The 25,088-nt window shown below is 43.6% G+C and overlaps 1 protein-coding gene and 1 long non-coding RNA gene across 4 annotated transcripts in view; one reads left to right on the top strand and one right to left on the bottom strand.

Annotated features, from left to right (window-relative positions):
• LOC144681873 (RNA-binding Raly-like protein) overlaps nucleotides 1-25,088 on the bottom strand; it is a 1,117,315-nt gene that overhangs the window by 171,492 nt on the left and 920,735 nt on the right. The window lies entirely within an intron of this gene.
• The window catches only part of LOC144681874 (uncharacterized), a 371,446-nt gene that overhangs the window by 17,038 nt on the left and 329,320 nt on the right, over nucleotides 1-25,088 (top strand). For both annotated transcript variants that reach the window (XR_013576867.1, XR_013576866.1), the window contains exon 2: nucleotides 12,971-13,147. This is a non-coding gene — a long non-coding RNA (uncharacterized LOC144681874). The remainder of the gene's footprint in view (nucleotides 1-12,970; nucleotides 13,148-25,088) is intronic.

Below are 25,088 nucleotides of genomic sequence, written 5' to 3' on the forward strand. Positions count from 1 at the left end.
GAGGTGGGTGCTGCAATCAGCAGCCCACCTGCCATTTTTAAATAAATAATTAAGCTTGTTAATAGGTCAATCGACCCGGGTAATACACTGCCCACACTATAAAACAGTTGGCACCACCTCCTCCACTCCCCCACCAAGCCAGTTGCCTGATCCCTCCCTGTCCAAGACCCTGGCTTATACCCTTCTTTGTGGGCCTGTTTGCAGTCCCAGCAGCAACCACTACTCAGCTCTGGAATTACTGGGGCTGCTGGAGCTGCTGGCTAATCAGATTGGTCACTGAGGGACAGAAGTCCCACTGTCGGCCTCTTTAGCTTGCTGCAGCACATTATGGCTCTGTGCCTTCAGGGAGCTTTCACTGAACTCACCCACGCGCATGTGCTGACTTCTGTGCTCGCCATCCTCCACCCCCCTCCCCACCCCCCCTCCCACACACCCAGGCAGCGCTGACCATTTCAGTGTGTGATTCACACAGGCTGGCTGTTAATTGGCCAGCCAGCGTGAAATCATGCTGGGGCCTGATCATGGGCGGCACAGTGTTGCGTGGCTGTTCCCGGGCCCACACACCGTGCCCGCCCGACAAAGGGAAAATCTTCCCCCTGGTGTCTCCAAGAATTGAGGATTAATGTCCACCACTCCAGGAGAAAAAGCATGGGAACATGAAAAGAGGATTGTGTGTTTTTATTATCTTCACAGCGATGCAAGCCAAGTGGCAATGAGGCCACAGAGGAATTTGAAAGACAAGCTGATCATTTGAAGTCAACTTGCCAGGGCGCTGAGTGTCAGTGAAGCTGAGTGGCTACTGAATGGTTCAGTCTTGATTACAGGGTTCAGCCTTGATACAGGGTAACTGGACCTTAGCAGAATTTAACCTTGGTTATTGAGTGCTTCAGGGGTAGTTGTGCCTTGGTTACAGAATTCAGCCTTGGTTCCAGAATACTTCCTCCAAGTGGCCATTCTTCACTATGACTCTAGACAAAGATAGTAGGCGGCTTACGTGATATATATTCACAAGTCATTCTTGGGATATTGCAATGCTGCAACAACTGCATTAATTGCACGTCACTAACTGCCCTTGAGAAGGTGGAGGGGGGGCCTTCTTTTTGAACTGCTGCAGTCTGTGTGGTGAAGGTATTCCCACTATCCAGTAGGGTGTTGCAGGTTTCCGAACCAGTGATGATGAAGGAATGTGTAAATATCCCCGTCAGGATGCTGCCTGACTTAGAGATGAATTTGGAGTTGATGGATGCCCCTGTCCCTCTAGATGTGGAGGTTGTGTGTTTGGGAGATGCTGTTTAAGACACCTTGCTGTAATATATCCACACACTGCACTTTCCAGCATTTCTCCATCATTAGAAAGTAGTGAAGACCAGGAATCCTGGCCAATTTTCCCGAGGGATGCAGAGTCAAACTGCAGCAACTCGAACGCTGCTCTAGCTGTGAATGGCTAATTTGCTGCCATGGAACCTGGGACCATCCTTGACTGCATTGGTCCAGCAATCTAGCAGGTGCTGCAATTATCCATTGAGCTTTTGGGAGGAGCTGCTGTCACCATTAATAATTTCCTGGGACCAATAATGCCCACCTCTGTTCAGCTGCAGAACAATGTCCTTAAAACAGTAGGAAGGATTATTATAGAGCACACAGCCATTATTCTGACAGTGATATCAGGGCACGAAATTTTGAAATCACAGAGCTAAGATGCAGCTGGCTACAGCGTTACTTGAGATTGTGGAGCACTCTGCTCATGAACAGCAATTGATCGCCTGAAGTGGCATGAAACAACTTGCATTTATATAGCACCCTTGGTGTAGTAAAACATCCAAAGGCTCTTTGCAGGAACATAATCAAGACAAAAACTGAGCCAAAGAAGGAGACATTAGGACAGGTGACTAAATCATTGATCAAAGTAGTCTTTAAGAACAGTCTTAAAGGAAGAGAGAGAGAGAGGGATAGGCCAAGATTGTAAGGTAGGGAATTCTAGAGCTTAGGCCTTAGATTACTGAGGACAACAGTGTGGCAAAGGAAGTCAAGGTCAGAGATCCACAAGAGGCCAGAGCTGTAGCAGCACAGAGATCTGGGAGGTTGTAGAGCTAGAGGAGATTAAAGCGATAAGGAGGGGCGAAGCCATGGAAAGACTTGGAAACAAGACTGTGAATCTTAAAACCAAGGGATTGTCGCACTGGAAGCTAATGTAGATCAGCAAGCTTAAGTGTCATGTCCAGTACAGGCACATCAAATTATGAACTTTCAATCAAAACTTTTAAAAATTGGACACAAACAAGCTGTTAAGGTGGCTGCTGCAAATCATGTGATATTTGGCACTTGGGGCTACAGACAGTACCAAGTCTCTGGTAACATCTAATTAAATATGGACATAGCTGAGAGTACCCCACAGTCATTTGTGGAATTTATACATCTCATTGTTTAAGGATGGACCAAGACGTAAAGACTATGGAGTTTGAAGTTATTCACTTTGGTAGTAAGAACAGAAAACCAGAATCTTTTTTAAAAGGTGTGAAACTTGTAAATGCTGATGTTAAGAGGGATTTGGGGTACTCGTGCAAGGAACAAAGAACATTAGCATGCGACTACAGCAAGCAATTAGAAAGGCGAAGGGCATGTCAGCCGTTATTGCAAGGGAATTGGAGTAAAGAATTAAGGAAGTCTTGGTACAATAGTGAAGGGTTTTGGTGAGAGAACATCTGGAATATTGTGTGCAGTTTTGGTCTCCATATTTAAGGAAGGATATACTTTCATTGGAGTCAATACAACAAAATTTCACTAGAATGGCCCTTGAGATAAGAGGGTTTTCCTATGATGAGAGGCTGAGTAAATTCGGCTTATATTCTCTGGGATTTGGAAGAATGAGAGCTGAGCTCATTGAAACATTCATAACTATGAAGGGGTTTCACAGGATAGACACTAAGAGGTTGTTTCCCCTGGCTGGGGAATCTAGAACACAGGAGGGCAGTCTTAACTTAGGACTGAGATGAGGAGAAATTTCTTCATTCAGAGGGTTGTTGAATCTTTGGACTTCTCTACCCTAGATGATTGTGGATATGCCATTGTTCAATATATTTAAGGCTGAGAGAGGCAGACTTTTGGTCTTCCAGGGAATCAAGGGATATGGGGAGAGGATGGGAAAGTGGAGTTGAAGCCAAAGATCAGCCACGATTATACTGAATGGGAACAGGCTCAATGGGCCATATGGTCTACTCCTGCTCCTATTTTCTATGTTCTTATGTACTGGCAGACCCACCAGGAGAGGTTGGTGCTGCTGAGGCAGGGTGGGAAACAAGAGGGTGTCTCAACATAGAGGCGACCTTGTAAAGGTAAGTTTTAAATGAGAGGGACTACGTAGTCACGCCCCTCCAAGTGGCCCATTGTGCTAGCAGGGGATATCTTCCCTGCCTACGGCTTCCTCTTTGGGGGATGGAGCCTCCAGTTTCAGCGCCCTCTCAGGCTACTTCAGGGAGGCCACCGCTATGAAGCTGATGGCCTCTCCAAGTGGCACAGGACCCACTTTGCGGCCATCAAAATGCTGGCGGCGGAACATTTCCATTATTTTAATTATTCTTTAATTTTAATTATTTAAATAGGTTCCCTGTTGTCAATTGGTGAACAATCAATCGTTGTCACTCCCACCGCTAGGAAATTTCACTGGCGGCGGGGGCTGTGTTGGGGAACTGTCCCGATGCAGCTCCACATATTTTCCTGTCCTCCCTCTACTTCTCAGCTCACCACCCCCAGGGCAGGGATAATTCTGCTCCATGATTTCACTTATGGTGAAGGCCAAAACCAGGGTTCATAAATAGAAGATGGTCACTGGTGAATCCAATTGGCAATTCAGGAAAAAACTCAAAGAGCAGTGAGAGTGTGCAACCCGCTGATGCATTTAAGAGGAAGACAAATAAGTACATGAGGGAGAAAGGAATAGAAAGATTTGTTAATGGGGCTAGATGAAAGGGGATAGGAGGAGGCTCACCTGAAGCATAAACACCAGCATTGGCCAATTGGATGAAATAGCTTGTTTCTGAGCTATAAATTCTATGGCCTGGATATTGCGATAGTAATCATCGTGAAATTGTCAGTGTTCACCGTCATTATTCCTCTGAAACTTGTGGAATCCACGTACGCTCAGAATAATGCTGAAATCCAGAAGTTGCTGTCAGTCTATGCTTCTCCACAGGGTGTGCTGTTGAGGCATCCCCAGACTTCAGTCAAGTAGAAATGGCACACTTGGTGTCTACATATAAACATATGAAATTTTCAGGGGTTTGATAGGGCAGATGCTGGGAGGATGATTCCCCTGGCTTGGGAGTCTAGAACAGTCTCAGGAAGGAGTTGGCCATTTAGGACTGAGATGAGGAGAAATTTGTTCACTTAAAGGGTTATGAACCTTCAGAGTTCTCTAACCCAGGGAGCTGCAGATGCTCGGTTGTTGAGTATATTCAAGCCAGAGATTGATTGGTTTTTGGATACTTAAGGAATCAAGAGATAGGGGGATAATGCAGGAAGGCAGAACTGAGGTAGATCTGCCATTTTCTGGTTGTTGTCCCTCATCTGCCTGTAAATAAGACACTGCAAAAGGAGAGGATGGTCACCACTGTACTGGTCTTCGCCCCCCCATCACACTGTGTGGGACACTGACCACAATCTGCAACAAGTCCTCAAGCATTAAAACTACTTTTTATGCAGCACATCAAAGATACAGGCCTATCCTGATGATGCCAGATTGCTCCTCAAATTGGATAACATCTAAACAGTTACTCAGAAACTAGCGGCATCAGGTTTTCGAAAGGGCCAGTCTACCTCGGAACTCACCCTGACAGTATTGGGGTGATAGAATAGTGGTTATGCTAGTGGGCTAGTAATCCAGCAGCCCCATTTAAAGTGTGAGTTCAAATCCCACCATGGCAGCTGGGGGAATTTAAATTTGATTAATTAATAAATCTGGAACAAAATTATAGTTAATGCATTAATAATAATCATGAAACTACTGGATTGTCATAAAAACCCATTTAGTTCACTATTGCCTTTGAGGGAAGGAAACCTACTGTCCTTCACTCAGTTTAGTTTATGTGGTTTACTCTAATGGCCGAGCAGCCATTCAGTTGTGTCAGACCATTACAGCAAAAAGCACTGTGGGTGGATTTAAACTGCGTAGACTGCAGTAATTCAAGAAGGTGGCTCACCATCACCTTCTCAAGGGCAATTAGAGATGGGCAACAAATACTGGCCTTGCCAACAACGCTCACATCCCATGAAAGAATAAAATAAATAGTGCGGTGCAAGCACTGGAAAGGTTCTAGTGGTAGTTTGGGTGTGCTTTTGTTTGGGAACAATATGGAAGCAAAGGAGCAGCATCCCTTTTCCTTCTGCATCCTCCCCATTTACCCAGAACTATTTGGGAGTAGTTCAAAAGGAAATTGAACCTAACTGAACCTCAATGAATTAACATGGCTTCCATAACACGCTCTGTATGGAAACAACGTGGTGATTCTGTCCCAGTGCTTTGGGGTGGGGTGGGGTGGGGGGAGGTGCACATATTTGCTTCAGGGGAAAGAAAACAATCCAGTTTTCTGCTCTTAAACTCCATCCAGAGATCTCTGCTGTAATGGCAGATAAGCAACAGATTCTGCTCAGCTGCCACTTCCCTCTGCAGTCGGATAATCTGCTGCTGCTCACCAATTAGACTCTCAGGTGGTCAAAGGCCACAGACATGAGGTACGAGAGGGCTGCTGGCACCCCTACTGCATGCCTTCAGGAGAGGCGGAGAGAAAAGAGCAAGATCAGCAAGAAATTAGCTACCAAGGCATCACATTCCTCAATGTGCAAAGTTCCAACTATCTGGGAGGCAGCTGCTCACCTGGGTTAGAACCACAGAGCTGATCTCAGCATGCAAAACCAGGGAGACCTGAGTGCTTAAGAAAAGAGAGCAGACTGGTTATCCCTTGCACTTCAATCACACAGAGTCCCCACATGGCTAATTCCACCGAAAGAACACTCCAATGGAAGGAAGATTAGGCCTCTTACACCCATTCCAGAATAGTTCACATGGCTAAATTATGAGGTGTTGTCTTCTTTTACAAGCAAAGTTGTGGCCAGAGATGTTTGTTGTGATGTTTGCAAGAAGATGATAGACTCTGATTACTATGCTTTGCACTGGAGGCCTTCCCTCTTGGCAGCTGAAAGAAAACAACTGAGGAGCAGCTTAAAGATGGAAGCACAACTCTTGCTGCATGGTGCACTGCAGCGCTTCAGTGTGAGACCAGTTCTTGGTTCAAAGGTCTTCAGCATATAACATTGAGGAAATGCCAGTCATTGCACCAATAATTAAGGAATGGATATGCAAACTGGGCACGCACCTTGGCTTCAGTATACCTGACTGACTGTCTTGCTCATAGTGTGAGTGAAGTAAATTATATTAGGATGGATACTGTTGGGCCAGTGCCCCTTTACACTTCAGCGTTCTGTTAGAGTATGAAGTCTATTTGTTTATTGATGGGGAAAAGCTGTCCATCACTTCTGTTAATGATGCTTCATAGTAAATTGACAAGTTCTACAGGGTGTGACAGATCCAAACAGTTCTCTCTCCGTATCTGTCTCTCTCTCTCTCCCTCTTCATCACCATTTGGTGGTTTTGTCTGAGAACTGATGACATTAACCCCATGGCTTCATTATCATAAGCGTAGCTTGTTTCTGTTGCCCAAACTTTGGAGCATCATTTACATGCAATGGGTTTAGGAGCAGGACAGGGTGACATTGACCCAGGTGGTGGGTGGAGGGGGGTGGTGGGGGTTTGGTGGGGTGGGGGGTGGGTGGGGGTTGGATGCCAAGGGGTGGACATTACTCCTGGGGGCCCCAGAGTGCCAATTTGGAGGCCCTCCACACACCTCCCCACCCGCTACAGGTAAAAGCCAGCGATGGTGGGAAGAGGCCAGTAGGGTACAGACACAATTTACTTAACCACTCACCAAAGGTCACCTGCCTCATTCCAGGAACCAATTTAGTGAACATTCACTGTACTGCCTCCAAGGCAAGTATATCCTTTCTTAGATATGGAGGCCAAAACTGAGCACAGCAAGTGTGGTCACAACAAAGCCCTATACAATTGTAGCAAGACTTCCTTATTCTTGTATTCCAGTCCCCTTGTAATAAACTTGTAACAAACATGCTGTTCGCCTTCCTAATTCAATATTATCATGGCTGATCTTGAGCTTCAACATCACATTCCCACCTGCTCCCTATAGCAAACTCACCAAGACTCCTTCGACAGCACCTTCCAAACCCATGACCCCTACCACCTTGAAGGACAAGGGCAGCAGATGCACGGGAACACCACCACCTCCAAATTCCTCTCCAAGTCACACACCATCCTTGCGGTTCCTTCACCGTCATTTTGTCAAAATCCTGGAACTCCTTTCCTAACAGCACTCTGGGTGTACCTACACCACAGGGTCTGCAGTGGTTCAAGGCAGCTCACTACCACCTTCTCAAGGGAAATTTGGGATAGACAATAAATGCTGGCCTAATCATGCAATGCCCACATCCCATGAAAGAATTAAAAAAAATCCCCTGATTCCCCAAGGGGCCTCAAACCTGTCAATCCCGGCCTTAAATATATTTAATGATGTACATCCATAACCACCTGGATAAAGAATTCCAAAGATTCACAACCCTCTGAGTGAAGAAATTTCTCCTCACCTTCTTCCTAATTGATTGACCACTTATTCCGAGACTCTGCCCCCATGGTCTAGATTCCCCAGCCAGGGTAAACAACCTCTCAGTGTCTACCCTGTCAAGGCCCTTCAGAATCTTGTATATTTCAATGAGATTACCTCTCATTCTTCTAAACTCCAGACAGTGTAAACCCAATTTACTCAGCCTCTCATCATAGGACAGCCCTCTCATCCCAGGGACCAATCTAGTGAAGATGGAGGCCAAACTGCACACAATATTCCAGGTGTTGTCTTATCAAAACCCTCTACAGTTGTAGCAAGACTTCTTTATTCCTGTACTCCAATCCCCTTGCATTGAAGGCCAACGTACCATTTGCCTTCCTAATTGCTTGCTGCACCCGGACGCTAACTTTCAGTGTTCCTTGTATGACTACATGCAATTCTCTCTGAACATCAACATTTAAAAGTTTGTCACCATTAAAAATTATCAGCTTTTCCACTCTTCTGACCAAAGCAAATAACCTCTCACTTTCCCACATTATACTCCAGCTGCCACTATTTTGCCCACTCAATCTGTCTATATCTCTTTGCAGCTTCTTTGTGTCCTTCTCATAGCTTACATTAGTTTTGCATTGTCAGCAAACCAGGATACTTTACGCTCTGCATCTTCATTTAAGTCATTAACATAGATTGTAAATAGCTGAGACCCCAGCACTGATCATTGTGGCACTCCTCTAGTCACAGCCTGCCAATTTGAAAATGCCCTGTGTATCGCTACTCTTTGCTTCCTATCCATAAACCAAGCGTCTATCCATGCTAATATATTACGCACTTAATTTTTCTTTCCCTTTTTAAATCTCTTTTCTCTCTGTCCCTCCTAGACCACTCTTGATGCCTCCCAAATCTGTGCATAGATTCCCAGAACTCCATGTTTGAATCCCTTCAATCTGGCTTTTGCCCCCCACAGTGCTGAAATGGCTCTTAAAATCATAAATGATATCCTATGTTACCGCATTAAAGATCAATTATCCCTTCTCAACCTGTCTGCAGCCTTTGACACCGTTGACCAAGCCATCCTCCTCCAACGCCTCTTCACTGTGGTCTAGCTGGGCCTGCTCTAACCAGGTTCCATTCTTATCCCTCCAGTCCTTACTTGCTATGGTGTCACTTCCCACTCCCCTAACGTTGGTGGTCCACACAGATCTATCCTTGACCCCCTCCTATTTCTCATCTCCATGCTGCCCCTCAGCGACATCATCTGAAAATGCAGCATTTGTTTCCACATGCATGTTGAAGACACCCACCTCACCACCACCTCTCTTAATCTCTCCAATTATCAGACAGTTTGACATCTAGCACTGGATGAGCAGAAACTTCCTTTTCTTTTCAGTGTCTTCCTCCTCCAGTCATATATTGAGAAGACCTAAGCCGTTGTCTTCAGTCCTCACCACAACCTTTGTTCTGTTGCCACCAACTAGGAGGGTAGACAGTGGCGTAGTGATAATATCACTAGACTAGACTAATACTCTGGGAACATGGATTCAAATCTCACCATGACAGCTGGTTGAATTTGAATTCAATTAATAAAATCTGGAATTAAAAAGCTAGTCTCAGTAATAGTGACCATGCAACTGTTGTCGATTGTGATAAACACATCCTGTTCACTAATCTCCTTTGGGGAAGGAAATCTGCTGTCCTCGCCTGGCCTAGCCTTCAGACCACAGCAACGTGATTGACTCTTAACTTTCCCTCTGAAATGGCCTAACAAGCTACTCAATTCAAGGGCAATTAGGGATGGGTAACAAATGCTGGCCTTACCAGCAACACCCACATCCCATGAAAGAATCAAGAAAACAAAACTCCATCCCTCTCCCTGGCAAGTGTGTGAGGTTTAACTAGATTGTTTGCAAACTTGAATTGTATCTGAGATGAGCTTCCAACCACATATCCATACCATCACTAAAACTGCCTATTTCCACCTCTGTAACACTGTTTGGCTCTGCCCTTGCCTCAGCTCATCTGATGCTGGACTCCTTGCTCCTGTCTTCATTACCTCCAGACTCGACAACTCCAATATACTCCTGGCTGGCCTCCCACACTCTACCCTCATAAACCTTGAGATATCCAAAACTCTGCAGCCCATGTCCTAAACTCATACTAAGGTTTCTTTTCAAATCGGGGTCGGGAACCTGAACCTGACACCCCGATAATTTCTGGGTCCTGAACCCGCACAATGTTTTGAAATGTAAATGCTCTAATTGGGCTGGAGGTGAACTTGGCACCCAATTAGTGGCATGCAGTGTCTCCAGGAGGCGGGACCTGCCTGCACAGTACCAGTGGCAAAGGCAGATGGCAGCCATGATGGGGCCTGCTGCTGCCTTGCTGAAGAGAGCAGTCAGAACCTTCAAGGACCAGTAGCCTCACTATGCACAAAAGTGGCAAATGGCCAAATGAGAGGCAATGCTCACAGTGTGGTGTAAGATCCCTTAGGTTTCGTGAATTTTCATTGTTCAGAAAGAAAACTTTCACTTTTTCCCTCACTGAACCAAACAGCTGTGTACTCATTTACACTAGGGTTCACCGATTTCTGCACTGAAAATTCTGCTCTCACTCTCCCAGCACATTAACAAGCTCCTCAAGGGGCTTAACATGCATTAATTGGAGGTGAACAGGGTCCCTGTTCGCCCCTCTCTTGCCTTCCATTTGAATATGGCGGAGACTTTGGGATCCAGGATCAACATCCGCGACAGCAAATTTTAAATCATTCCCGCACCAGGTCCTGACCCCGGCAGCATTTGAAAATCCGGCCTCAACTCTCGTTCACCCACCTTCCCCATGCTCACTGGGCAACACTGGCCCCTGGTTAAACAACATCTCAATTTAAAATTCTCAACCTTGTTCTCGAATCCCTCCATGGCCTTGTCCCACCTTTTCCCTGCAGTCTCCTCCACCCCCACAATTCTCTGAGATATCTGTGTTCCTCTAATCCTGGCTTCTTGAGCATCCCCGATTTTAATCTCCCCACCATGGTTGGCCGTACTTATATCTGGTAAGACCAGAAACTCTGGAATTTCTTCCCTTAAACTCTTCCCTGTCTCCCCTCCCTTAAGATGCACCTTTAAACCTCCCTCTTTGACTAAGAGTTTGGTCATCAGCCCCAATGTCTCCTTATGTGGCTTGGTGTCAAATTTTATTTGATAATGCTCCTGTGAAGCGTCTTGGGACCTTTTACTCTGTTAAAGGTGCTGTATAAATACAAGTTGTTGTTATCTCTGACAATAGCGTATTCTCCACCAGCAAACTGCATTTGTCAGCTTTCTTGTACCTCAACATCTAATTCTAAATTTTAATTAAAATACTGACAGACTCTTTGCTAAGCCTTTTTCTCACATTGAACACATTTTAATTATGTTCCCTGTGCAGTGTGTCATAGGCTATGGACCAGCGCACAGTGCTGTGCAGCTGGAATCACGAATAACCTCAGAGTCCAGACGTGACATTGCAAAGCATATTTAACTGGGAGCCAGCAATCTCTGGTTAGCAGGTAATTAAAGATCCTCTTTAATGCTCAAAGTCACGTTGCGAGCACCTAGCTGAACCAACTGCAAATAAAATAGGAGATTATCATAAATATTCCATTTTCAGCAGATAATTACAGTGGATTCCACCCTGTTAGTTAAGGCTTTTGTATGTGTCTTTGACCAACTGAGGTTGAATACAGCTCAACATGCATCAACATCAATTCCCATGGGCAAGGAGCGATTTGACCAAAGCATTAAGGAAATATCCTTTGGGAGTTCATCCATTCGACCACAGCCAATGAGCTAAACCAAGAAAAACAGAGAATTGCACACGTGAGCTTGAGTAGTTGTTAGACCAAGTGCTCAACATACGAGGCTACAGGGAAGCTGAAAGGAAATAAATTGTACTGTTTGTCACTGCTGTGGAAGTACCTGCTCCCTTCACCAAAATCGCATCGGTTAACAGAGTTCCTTGCCTTCCATCTTTTTTTGTCCTGTTCCTCTCCTGAAGGTGGGAAATGTTCCCTGTTTGGGAATAGTTCTGTGTTTGGTAATCATTCTGTTCTTGGGAATACTCCACATAATCGAATGGTCCTGTATAGGGGAATGGTTCCATGTTTGGGAAAGTTCAGCATTTTGGAATGGTTCTGCATTGGGGAATGATTCCATGTTTGGGAATTCTCTGCGTTTTGGAATGGTTCTATATTGGGGAATGCTTCATATTTTGGAATGGTTCCGTATTTGGGAAAATTTTGCATTTTGGAATGGTTCTGTATAAATGAATGGTTCCAAGGACTCCATTAGCTCAGACAAGTTCCCATTCTTTCTGGGTCAGGCTAGCTATTGAGGAGGGGCAGACCGCCTGATCATGGAGAAAACTTCGTCATAGCCTTCCACTCATGTCCGGAGGCCACACACCTTCCAGCCAAAGTGATTGGACCGACATCGGAAACAGAAATCCTGGTCATTTTTCCCTTTCCTATCTCAGGAGTACTGAGTCTAATTGTAGTAAGGCAATTGTTATCCTGGATGAATACAGCTAACTCATACGTTTTGACATGCACACTCCAAATATTAAGGGCAGAATTTTACGGCCCCTCCCGCCGGTGGGATTTTCCGGTCCCGCTGAAGTCAATGGACTTTTGAACAGCTTGCCGCACTTTCCAGCCCCACCCCCGCCGTGACGGGGCCGTAACATTCCACCTTAAAGGCACCAATGGCTTGAAAAGAATTCTTTCATCTCTTTACCAGAAGGTAGTGGCAGGGCCACAGGAAATAGATTAACATGATGAGCTGATTGAATGAATCAATGCCAGATAAAATGCAATTAACCTCACGTGTCATTGGGTGCAAATCAATACAAGGTTACCGGACTCACTCAGAGTCAGTGAGGACGAGAGTACCTTGCTCAGCAAGGCACCTTTGATAGAATCACAAACATGATCTTTGGTGCAGATTCAGATCCCTTCTCTGGCATTTATCGACAAAATTTAATGCAGTTCTTTGGAAATTACCCTTTCTGATATTGACTAAAGTCTTGAAGAATAACAAAGGATGTTAGTATACTCTGTACCCCGAAAAATCTTGCTACAAAATGATAGTTCATATTTCCTACCTATCACTTGGCAATATCGAAAGGGGATATAAATCATAAAGCGATTGGAGCATCTGAATTCCTCTTGATGTAGGAATGCGCTGTTATATGACTGAGGTCACCTGAGGTTGCTTGGAATGACCCAGTAGCATTGAAATTCCATCCTGTTACAGCTACTGGAAAGGTGATGCTGACTGTTGGTGAGGGATCTCAGCACATCAGGGAACTTCATGCCAGGACTGGAAAGGACAGATGCAGCCAGAAGCTAGTCCTTTCGGGACAGCAACTTCAATGAGGCAAGTCACCTTGATTCTCGACCTTATGATGAATTATGCTGTGCAAAAATCAAGGTAGGGCCATTAATGTTTGTAGACCATGCAGAATTAGAAACAAACATCTTCTGTGATGTCTCCTACATTCTTCCAAAACTAGCTTCTTTCGTATCCAATCCTCCTCCTCCTCACAACACAGGATGAGTGGGGTCTCCATGGTCCAAAATTATAAATTCCCTCCCCAGGTCACACTTTAGATGACAGGATGATCTCTTTAACAAAGCTTTTAAACCCAATTACTCAAAAATCATGATCTACTTAAATCTCAGACTCATGCCATAAAGTTCTCCAATTATGGCCTCTGCTACACAAGGTATACCTTAGAGACACCGAGTGTTCCTCCTACAGCCACTTTTCTGATGGAATTAAGGTAGGTTCCACTTGGCATCCGGGTGTATTCACTGGCATGATGGATTGGCTGCCCATCATAAAAACCGTCCGATTTCCATCGCTGCCCATTTCCCTGAACCACGGGTTAGGCTAACATTAACCCCATTGTAACTATTATGGTTAAACTGGTCTCTAGAAAGTGCTGATAAAGGGAACACCTGGACTTAAGAAGCTGATAACCCCTTTTAAGGTTCCGATAAATTGCTCAAATCTGCTTGTGCGAATTGCGGGTGTGTGAGATTCTCTCAACTTCTTCCATTTAGTGCTTTGCACATCCCTCCTACCTCGATATAATGGCAACCAGGGCCTTGAAGACTTATGCTCTTCTGCTCAAAGATATACAGTAATCATTCCCCGCCTTCCCGCACTGGAACAGTAACACAACATCTGCTAAGAGTAGCTGGTTTGTACGGTTAGATTGATTTATTTTCAGATAATATTCATGTAGAGAAAGCTAACCACTCTGTAATAAATCATACTGGAGGCCTCGTGTCAGTGTTAATGGTGTGTAAATTTGATTTCCTGCCGCCTCAGCTGTTCAGAAATCGATAAGTGTGAGATTAATGCTCTGTTACGCTTCCACTGGAACCTCATGTCAAGACAACTTTGAGTTTTGTTTTAAATCAAAGCAGTTACTGTCAGACTGTCGGTGTCATCGCTTGTATTTGAGAGAAGCTTCATGATGTCGGTTTGTATTAGTCACTCCAGCGCCTGTCTCCTGAGAAGCAGGCGTTCATGTTGCCCTGTCAGTTTTGTGTGGGATTTAACAAATCATAACTTGATGGCGTCACCTGTTCTTTATTTCCCTCCAGATGGATGGGCAGGTTGATTTTACTAAATCCCACCCCAACACCCCCCCCCCCCACCCCCACCCCCCGACACAATTCATGCAGAGTGGGATTAATGTCATTGCTTGATGAAACAAGGACCCTGAAAAAGAAAGAATTTGCATTTATATTGCACCTTTCACAACCTCAGGATGTTCCAAGCAACGCAGGGTGCTTTTGAAATTTAGGCTGGAATTTTGCCAAAGGTCCTCCTGCCGCCAGGATCAAGTGTAGGTCCCGAACCTGTGCAGGCAAAACAGTGGAACCACAAAGGGGATTTTACCAGTGGGGCCCTATCAAGAGGCTGCCACTGCAACTGCCATCCAATCAAGGATGCATCAGAGGGTTGGTAGCTTAGACAGTGTCACTGAGAGGGGTGGCCACTATTCAGGCTGTAAGGTGAAGGAGGTGATGTCTCCTTGTAGAGGAGCCCTCAAATGACAGGTAAGAGGTTTTTTTTAATGTGACAGGCTCAGGCAGGCAGATGCTGGTGATCAGTGGGGTAGGCTCTCAAGCAATGGTGTTGGAGCCATGGGGGCAGGATTGCCGTTGGTAGGTCCCTCCATGGGGCATGGAGCCTTAGGCAAGGAAGCGCCCTCCCCCCATAATCCCCTGCCCAGCCACCTCGATATACCTGGCAGTCTCCCCATGTGGGAGCTTTTTGAAACTTCCTGAAGGTATAAAAAGCTCTATAGAAATGCAAAGATTTCTTTTTTCTGTCATTGGATTAATTGGCCACCAGTTGGCAGGCAGCTGAGCCACTACCATTTCTGCATTTGGTAATATACTGTGGCACCAGGAATTTCACCCCCCTCCCCGACCAACGCCTTCTCCTGCCATTTTACCAGCTCTCCCCCCTCCAGGCCCATCTCCAGAGGGCTGGTAAAACATTGGTTGTATTGTCAGAGGATCTTTGACACCTGCCTCAGTTTAAAGTCTTGTACTTTTAGTACAACCTGTACTTATAAAGTCGCCTTTAAAATGCCCCAAGGCACCTCACAGAAGCATTTGCAGACAAAAATTGACCTGAGTCAAAGAAGGTATTAGGATAGGTGTCAAAGAGGTAAATCTTAAGCAGTGTGCTAAAGGAGGTGAAAGAGATGTAAAGGCAGAGAGATTTAAGGCCTGGGTTTTCATCCTCAAGGTGAGTAGTGGGAGTGGGGAAAATTCCTGGCTTGGCCTGTCCGCCTTGGAAAGAAATGTCAGCAAGGACGGGATTTTCATTGTGGGGACATGGGTGCAGCCTGCAGTCGGGCCAGCCGACCCAGGAAATAGTTCGGAGGCAGCCGCAGGGGCTGCTGGGTGTGGAGGCGGGCCATTTAAAGGGCTCGTCTCAGTGCTGTGGGACTTTGTCCCAATTAAAATAAAACCAGAAAGGCTCTCCAGCCCTCACCCCCCCCTCCCATCCTCTATGGCCCCTCATGCCACTATGCCAAGCTATGGCACTTGTATGCCCAAACACCCATGATACAGTAGAAGTAATGAACCCCCACTAATAGGATGTGTTAAAAAGGCTTTAAAAAAAAGTTATTTATTGGTAACCTTCTACTTTCTTAAAAAAATCTCCTTTTTAATACAGGCCAATAAAATTGTCAATTATCCAGGCCCTTTAACTTATCAATAGCTGAAACTGCAAGCACTTGAAACCTCTTAATCTTGTGTAAATAAACATTGTTAAATTGACAACAAGATCAGAGAACTAGAGCTGTCAAACACTTGAGGCCCAGGGAAAACATTGTTTGATTGTCAGCTCTGTCTCTCTGATCTACACTGTCAGTTTTGCAATGTTTAGTTTTAAAGGGCTCCCGAGTCAATCTGACTCAGTGAAAATTCAGGTCTTAGGGAGGGAATTCCAGAGCTTAGGGCCTAGACAGCTGAAGGCACACTATCTCAGTCAGGATCAGCTGACTTAGCATACACTAGGAATTAAACTCAGGACCCTTTCAGTTACATACCCAGACAGTGTCTTTAATTATAGGGTAACTTGGCTTGTTGAGTTTGTAGAAACATAGAAACTGGAGATTGATGCAGTGATCTTCTGGTATCAAGTCAAACACCCTTTGATATCTAACTTTCTATAATTTTTAATTTCCCACCTTCATAAATCCAAAACAAAGAAATATCACAGGTCATAGTCCTCAACAATTAAACTTCTTCAGTATTGCCAGCTTGATTTAGCGCTCAGTCAAAAAATTGTGAATTTGAACATCACTCCAGGACTTGACCACATAATCTTTCTCAGTGAAGTACTGAGGGAATGCTGCACTGACGGGGGTGCTGACTTTGGACAAGATGTTAAACTGTGACCTATGTTGCTTATTCAGATGGATATATATTTGAAGGACAGTGTTGGAGTTCCCCTAGGGTCCTGCCCAAATGTCACCCCACAACCTACGCCACAAAACAGATTAATTGGTCTTTTATCACATTGCCATTTGTGGGGTCTTGCTGGGCGCAAATTAGCTGTTGTATTTTCCTAAAAAAACAACAGTGATGACACTTCCACGATAATGTGTGACTGTACAATTCTTCGGGACATTTTGATAATGTGAAGTGTCTAATATTCTGTGCCGCACCACTCCATGAGCATCAGAATTAACATCTAACTCTGTGATTACTCACAGAAATGTTTTTTTTGCACAAATTGCCACAAGTATAAGAAAGGGGTGGCAGCTAATAAGATAGCTGGAAGCTGGAGGTTAATTCAGCAACTAAATTTTGTATAAGGACATGTGAATGTGAAAAGCTGAACGACTCTTCATGATCTTTCTCTCAACTACATCTTGAATCTTCTCCCAACATAAAATCCATATCCCTTCAACTCCCATGTAAACAGGGATCAATCCAGTTCTCTTGCATATGCTTACTATAGCATAGCTGTGAAGAAGTCTCCATTTTTTTTCACTTCATTCTCACCGTTTTGCATTAAGTCATAATTCCTCGCTGAAATATGCTTTCATGGGCACCTTTAGTCTCCACTATTCATGCATGAAACTTGAAGTCCTAATCCAGAGATTTGAGCATATAATCTAGATTGATACCTCAGTGCAACACTGAGAGAGTGCTGCACTGTCAGAGGCACTGTCTTTCAGCTGACATGTGAAACCAAGGTTTTATCTGCACTCTTAAGTGGGCTTAAAAGATCCCATGGCACCACTTCAAGGAAGAGCAGAGGAGTTTGCCTGGCATCCTGGTCCATATTTATCTAGCAGTCAATGCCACTAAAACAGATTATCTGTTTATCAACACATTGCTATTTGCGGGAGTTTATTGTGTGCAAATTGACTGCCATGCTTCCCACCATTACAACAGTGACTACAATTCAAAAGTATTTCATTAGTTGTAAAGCCTTTTGAGACTTCCTGAAGGTATAAAAGGTGCTATAGAAATGCAAATGTTTCTTTTTTCTGTCATTGAGCTACTCAACACCTCACAGCAGAGTCTGGTCCCACCTTGCCTTATGTCCACATGCTTTAGCGGTGAGTGTCACTGAATAGCCATCAGAAGCTAGGACCATGGTTGCCATTCACGAGACTAAAGCAGAGGAGTGCCGTGAACAATTAAAATGACTGTGTCACTGCTCCAACTGCTGCTGTGTTGAGAAAACTACTGATGACACAAAGATAGGTAGCATTGCAAGCAGAGTAGATGTAAGTAGAGAATTACAAAGAGATACTGGTAGATTAAGTGAATGGGTAAAACTGTGGCAAATGGATATCAAGAAGGTCATCGATTTTGGACCTAAAAAGGATAAAACAGGGTACTTTCTCCATGAAGAGAAGCTAGAAACAGTGGAAAGCCAAAGGGACTTGGAAGGTTCAGGTACACAGATCATTAAAATGTCACGGACAAGTACAGAAGCTAATTAAACAAGGCTAATGGAATGCTGGCCTTTATATCTAGAGGACTAGAATACAAGGGGATAGAATTCATGTTTCAGCTACGCCAAGCCCTGGTTCATCCACACCTGGAGTTACTGTGAGCTGTTCTGGCCATCACACCTTTGGAAGGATTGATTGACATTGGAGGGAGTGCAGCATAAATTTATCTTGGACTCCAAGGGTTAAATTACAAGGAAAGATTACTAAGGTTGTATTCTGGAAATTTAGAAAGTTAAGGGATGATTTGATCAGAATGTTCACTCACCCAGAACAGATCAAGTGGATGAAGAGAAACTATTTGTGCTAGTTATGGAGTCCAGGACTACAGGCCACAGTTTAAAAATTACAGTCAGACTTCTCAAGAGTGAAGTTAGGAAACACTTCTACACATAAAGAATTGTAGCAGTTTAAAACTCTCTTCTGTAAATGGAAACTGAAACTGGATCAATTGTAAATCTTAAGCTTGAGACTGATAGACCTCTTGTTATCTAAAGGTATTAAGGGATATGGGGCAAATGTGGATATATGGAGTTAGGGTCACAGATTAACCAAGATCTCATAATGGTGTTACAGGCTCAATGGTCTACTCCTGTTCCTATGTTCCTAGAACAGCTCACTCAACCTAGATTGGGAATTGAAGTTAGGATTTTGTGCTATACCTATAGTTTATTTACACACCAGGGGCCGAATTTTCCTCTCCCAATGGAGGTGGGAATTGGCCCTGGAAACCTGAAATTGTGTTTTTTTTTTGGCTTCAGAAACAAATTTCCTCTGCTTTCCTGACCCCACGCTATGTTCGTCTGGCTTTTTTTGTGGGTCCCTTTTAAGGAAGGCCTTGGCTGCAAAACACACACTCACTTCTTCTGAGGTTGGGATGGCCATTGTGAGAACCATGGGAAACTTGAATTTCCTTCCCCTTGCCATTTTCATGGTGCGGGTTTTGGAGGCCCAAAAAAAGGGCACCTCTTTGGAGAACTCATGACCACTCCACCTGCTGTGGAGTCAGGAACATTCTGACAGGTAAATGTTTTGGCACCTTCAAATGTCACTATTAGGTAGTGTATTGTAATGTAGATATGTATTTAATGCAATGATTGATCACAGGGCTCTGTTCTGCAAAGATAAATTGATCATTACATTGACTAGCGTTGTGTAATTATTGGCATGTATTACAGTACTTTTCCCAAAGGAGGAAGTACCATAATACATTTAAAACTGGAGAAAAATGTGTTGAGAAACCCTCCTGTCATGTTTTGGACTAAGATTTAAATGTCCAGATATCTTTTACTTTGAAATAGATTGCCCTGCTATTAAACATTAAAAAACTAACCACCTGCTCTACTCAATTGATTGACAGGCAGCCTGCTTTGAATTGGAAACAACGCCATGATTCTTTCAGTTTTCACTGGGTCTGGAGTGGAAAGCTAATATTTTGATAGCTGTGGCCAATATGAATACTTGGCTAAGTTCCAAAAGCTAATTGAGTACACTGTTCTGTTGACACAGATGCTCAAGAGAACGACTGACTGTTTTAAGAGGCTGTAATACATTATCAGCCTTTGATATAGTTCCTGAACACATGGGTTGTTTGTTTACCCGACCTAATGGCCACTTAAGAGTTTTTTTTCTTTGGGACGACAGATTTTGTTTGCAGTACCGATGACAGAGGTTTGAATGGAAGTTTTATTAGATTGTTATAGATTTCATTATTTTCACCTACATCCATTGCTATTGCATGGCCCTTGAGGACTGTACATATTGGATACTGGGTGAGTGATGATGGAGGGGGCCATGGGGAAAATGAGGGATCATGGAGGTGGCATGGGGGATATGAGTGGGCATGGAGGGGATGGGGTTGATGGGTGATGTTTAAGGGGCATAAGAATTATGGGCTGTGGTCCCTGAGATCTGAAGGGGTCATTCTAGCCAGCCCACCTCCACACCCACACTAATCCTGCACTCCTTCTGCATTGCACTGCGGCTCGCAAACTGAACATAGAACCCAACTCTTGCTTGAAAAAAACTGGAAAAAAATCAGCCATGAGTTATACGTGTATTTCGGGAGCCACAAAATTCCCAACTCACCTTTCATGAACCCGAGAGGAAAATTCAGGTCCATGTCTTTGAGGAAGCTGCATAAAGTAAGCATGTAGCCAAGAATGTTACTGGGTCGTCATAATATGAGTGCAGCTTATTGTTTTTGTATCTTCAAAATGTTCAACTAGAGAATAGTGTCTATGGTGAAAGCATTCTCAGGGCAATTAACAGTCCAACAGGCCATGACAGAAATATACCATCCATGGCATAACCAGGAGTGAGAAGGATGGAGTCAGTGATGAAGGAGAGCAGTTTGTGATGGAGACCAATGACAGAGGCTTCAGTTTTCCCAATATTTAATTGGAGGAAATTTCAGCTCATCCAGCACTGGGTGTTGGATAAGCAGTCTGATAGTTTAGCATTAGTGGAGGGATCAAGAGAGCTGGTAGTGAGGTAGGGCTGTGTGTCACAGGAAAAGAAGAGACACGAGCAGGAGGCTACCTGATGGCCCCTCAAGCCTGGTCTGCCCGCCATTCGATACAGTCATGGCTGATCTTGGTCTTCAACTCTACTTTCAAGCCCGATCGCCCTATCCATTGATTCCCTGACAGACCAAAAATCTGTCTATTCCAGCCTTAAGTATATTGATGGAGCTTCCACAAACCTCTGGGTTGTGATTTACAACACTCTGAAAGAAGGGATTTCTCATCATCTTAGTCCTAAATGATCGACCCCTCATACTGAGACTGTGTCCCCATGTTCTGGATTCCACAGCCAGCAGAAACAACTTCTTCATGTTCACCTTGTCATGCCTTCATAATATTGAATATTTCAATGAGATCACCTCTCTTTTATACTTCAGAGAATGTAGGCCCAATTTACTCAGTCTCTCATTACAGAACAACCCTCTCATCTCAGCGACCAATCCAGTGAACCTTTGCTGTATTCCCTCCAATGCAAGTACATCCTTCGTTAAATATGGGGGCCAAAACTGCACATAATATTTCCGATATTGTCTCATCAAAACTCTGTACAATTGTAACAAGACTTCTTAATCCTGTACTCCAAATCCCTTGCAATAAAGGCCAACGTGCCATTTGCTTTCCTAATTGCTTGCTATACCTGCATGCTAACTTTCTGAATTCCTTGTACGATGACACCCAAGTCCCTTTGAACAACAATATTTACAAGTTTCACAGCTTTTCTATTCTTATGACCAAAGTAAATAACCTCACACTTCTCCACACTCTACTCCATCTGCCATTTTATTGCCCCCTCACTTAACGCACGAAATTTACGGCAGCGGGATTTTATGTTCCTGCCGAAGCCAATGAAGTTTAGAATGCCTCGCCGCATTTTACGGCCTCATCCCCACTGAAACGGGGCCATTAAATTCTGCCCAACCTGTCTATATCTCTTTGCAGGCTCTCTATGTCCTCCTCATAGCTTGCATTCCCACTAGCTTTGTATCATCAGAAAACTCAGATATATTGCTCTCTGTCTCTTTGTCTAAGTCATTAATATAGATTGTAAATAGCTGAAGCCTCAGCGCTGATCCTTGCGGCACTTCACTAGTCACAGCCTGTCAACTTAAAAATGCCCCATTTATGCTCCTGTTTGTTAATTAATCCTCTATCCATGCTAATACATTACTCCCAACTCCATGAGCTCTTATCTCGCCTCTTAACCTTTTGTGTGGCACTGTATCAAATGCCTTTTGGAAATCCAAGTATACCACATCTACTGGTTCCCCTTTATCTACCCTACTAATTATTTGCCTGAAAAACTCTAATAAATTTGTGAAACATGATTTCACTTTCATAAAACCATGCTGACCTTGTCTGATCATATGATTTTTTAAGTATATTGTTAAGATTTCCTTAGTAATTAATAATTCCTTAATACCAATCACCAGAGTAATCTCTGGGATGCAGGATTGTCTTACGAGGAGACTGGGTCTATATTCACTAGAGTTTCGAAGAATGAAGGGTGACCTAATAGAAAGTTACAAAATTCTTACCAGGCACGACAGGCTGGATGTGGATGAGATGTTTCCCCTGGCTGGTGAATCTAAAACCAGGGGACATAATCTCAGGATAAGGGGCAGGCCATTTAAGACTGAGATGAGGAGGAATTTCTTCATTCGGAGGGTGGTGAATCTTTAGAGTTCTCCACCCCAGAGGGCTGTGGAAGCTTAATCATTGAGCATGTTCAAAGCAGAAATCAATAAATGTTTGGAGACTAATGACACCAAGGGATAAAGGGATAGTGCGGGAAAGTGGCGTTGAGGTAGATGATCAGCCATGGTATAATTACATGGCAGAGCAGGCTCAATGGGCAGAATGACCCATTCCTGTTCCTATATTCCTAATAGATTGCAGCACTTTCCTGATGACTGATATAGGCTAAGTGGCCTGTAGTTAACTGCATTTTCTCTCACTCCTTTCTTGAATAGCAGTGTTACTTTTGCTAACTTTCAATCTGCTGGGACCATTCCAGAATCTAGAGAAGCTTGGAAAATCATAACCAGAGCATCCAATATCTATGCAGCTATCTCTTTTAGACCCCTAAGATGTAGGCCATCAGGTCCTGGGAATTTGTCAGTTTTTAGTCCCTTAGGTTTCTCTAGGACTTTATCTCTGCTGATATTAATTACCTTATCTTTCTCACTTTTTTTTAGAACATAAGTTACTCCCTATTTCTGGTATGTAACTTATGTCTGCAAATTTTGAAGACAGACATGTTCAATGCCTCTGCCATTTCCTCATTCCCCATGATAATTTCTCCTGTCTCTACTTCTAAGTGGCCAACTTCAGCTACTCTCTTCCTCTTAATATGCTAATAAAAACTCTTGCAATCTGTTTTTATATTCCTCGCCAGTTTGCTTTCATATTCTATTTTTTTCCCCTTTTCATCAACTTATTGGTGGCCCTTTGCTGGTTTCTAAAATACTCCCAATCCTCAGATTTACACTATTCTTTGCAACATTATAATCCTCTTCTTTTAACCTAATACCATTCTTAATTTTCTGAGTAATCCATGGATGGATCTTTCTAGCTGAATTTTTGTGTTTCAATGAAATGTATTTTTGTCAAATATTTTGAATGATGTCTTTAAATGTTTCCCTGTTTATTTATGGCCACACTTTTTAATCTATTTACCCAATCAATCTTACCCAGTTCTCCCCTCATACCTATGTAATTAGCTTTTGCTACGTTTAAGATTCTTGTCTGTGATTGGAGTATGTAACTTACAAACTTAATATGGAATTTGATTGTATTATGATCACTATTTCCCAGTGCATCTTTTATTCTGACATTATGAATTAACCCTGCTTCATTGCATGATACTAGATCTAAATTTTTTTCTTAGTTGGTTCCACAAAATAATGCTCCAGGAAACTAATGAAAACAATTTACAATCTCATCTTCCAGGTAATCTTGGCCAATTTGATTGATCTAGTCTATGTGAAGATGAAAGTCCCCCATAACTATTACATTGTCTTTGTTACATACTCCAATAATTTCTTGTTTAATGCTCTATCCAATGGTATAACTACTGTTAGGGGGGGCAATAAAATACTCCCACCAGCGTTTTCTGACCCTTGCCACTCCTAATCTTCACCCATACTGATTCTATTTCCTTGTCTTCTGAGCCAAGATCCCTTCTCACTATTGTCCTTATGTCATAATTTATTATCTAGGCTATTCCTCCTCCTTTTCCATTCTCCCTGTCTTGTCAAACTGTTGTGTGTCCTGGTGTATTTGTTTCACCTTGTAACCATATCTTTGTAATGGTGATCAGGCCCAAACCATTTATCTCTATTTGTGTCACTAGTTCATCTATCTTTTTGCGGATGCTTTGCACATTCAGATAAAGAACCTTTAATTTCACCTTTTTACTACTATTCCCTGCATGGACCTTGCTTTCTGATGCACAATTACCGTTAAATTCTTTGTCCATTCCTGTCACATGCTGCTTTTACCCGTATCACCACACTGCCTCGACTTCTCTCTTTCTAAATCTCCCTTCACCCAAACCCTCCCCCTGGCTTGTTAATTAAAAGCCTATCTACAGCTCTAGCTATACTATTTGCCTGGACCCAGCCCAGTTTAAGTGGAACCCATCCCAATGGAACAGCTCTCTCTTTCCTGAGCACTGGTGCCAATGCCCCATGAATCAAAATCCCTTCTTCCTACACCGCTCTTTGAGCCACGCATTTAATTCTCTTAATCTGTCAGAGTAGGTTTCCTAGACTAATGCCAAGAATGGGCGGGTTGTCTTGTGAGGCTAGGTTTATATCCACTGGAGTTTAGAAGAGTAAGAGGCGACTTGATTGAAACATATAAGATCCTGAGGGGTCTTGAAAGGGTGGATGTGGAGAGGATGTTTCCTCTTGTGGGAGAATCTAGAACTAGGGGTCACTGTTTAAAAATAAGGGGTTGCTTGGTAGCACAGAACTTGAGAATTGCTAAAAAAGACATGTTGTCAAAGCTTTTCATCTTGCACTTCTCAGGACAGATGCAAGAATGCCAAATTTCAAAGGGAGCAACAATTTATACTGCATGAAAAAAGAATGCTGGTTTGTTGGCAAGTCAGCTCTGATTGGTCCAGGCATTGTCATGGAAAATGTACCATGGAGCTATTGTCCCCATGCTTTTATTTATTTCAAAAAAGGCACAATGCCTGGGCATGTTCCTTTTGCCTGCAGAGGACAGGTCCCTCCGAATGAATACATGTAGCTTTTGGCAAGCATAAGTGAACATCACTTTTAAACAGAGCAATTAATGGTGGTCTCTCCAGATGACTTCATTCTTGACACAT

This window comes from Cetorhinus maximus, chromosome 6, assembly GCF_964194155.1.
Source record: "Cetorhinus maximus chromosome 6, sCetMax3.hap1.1, whole genome shotgun sequence".
NCBI classification, from domain to species: Eukaryota; Metazoa; Chordata; class Chondrichthyes; order Lamniformes; family Cetorhinidae; genus Cetorhinus; species Cetorhinus maximus.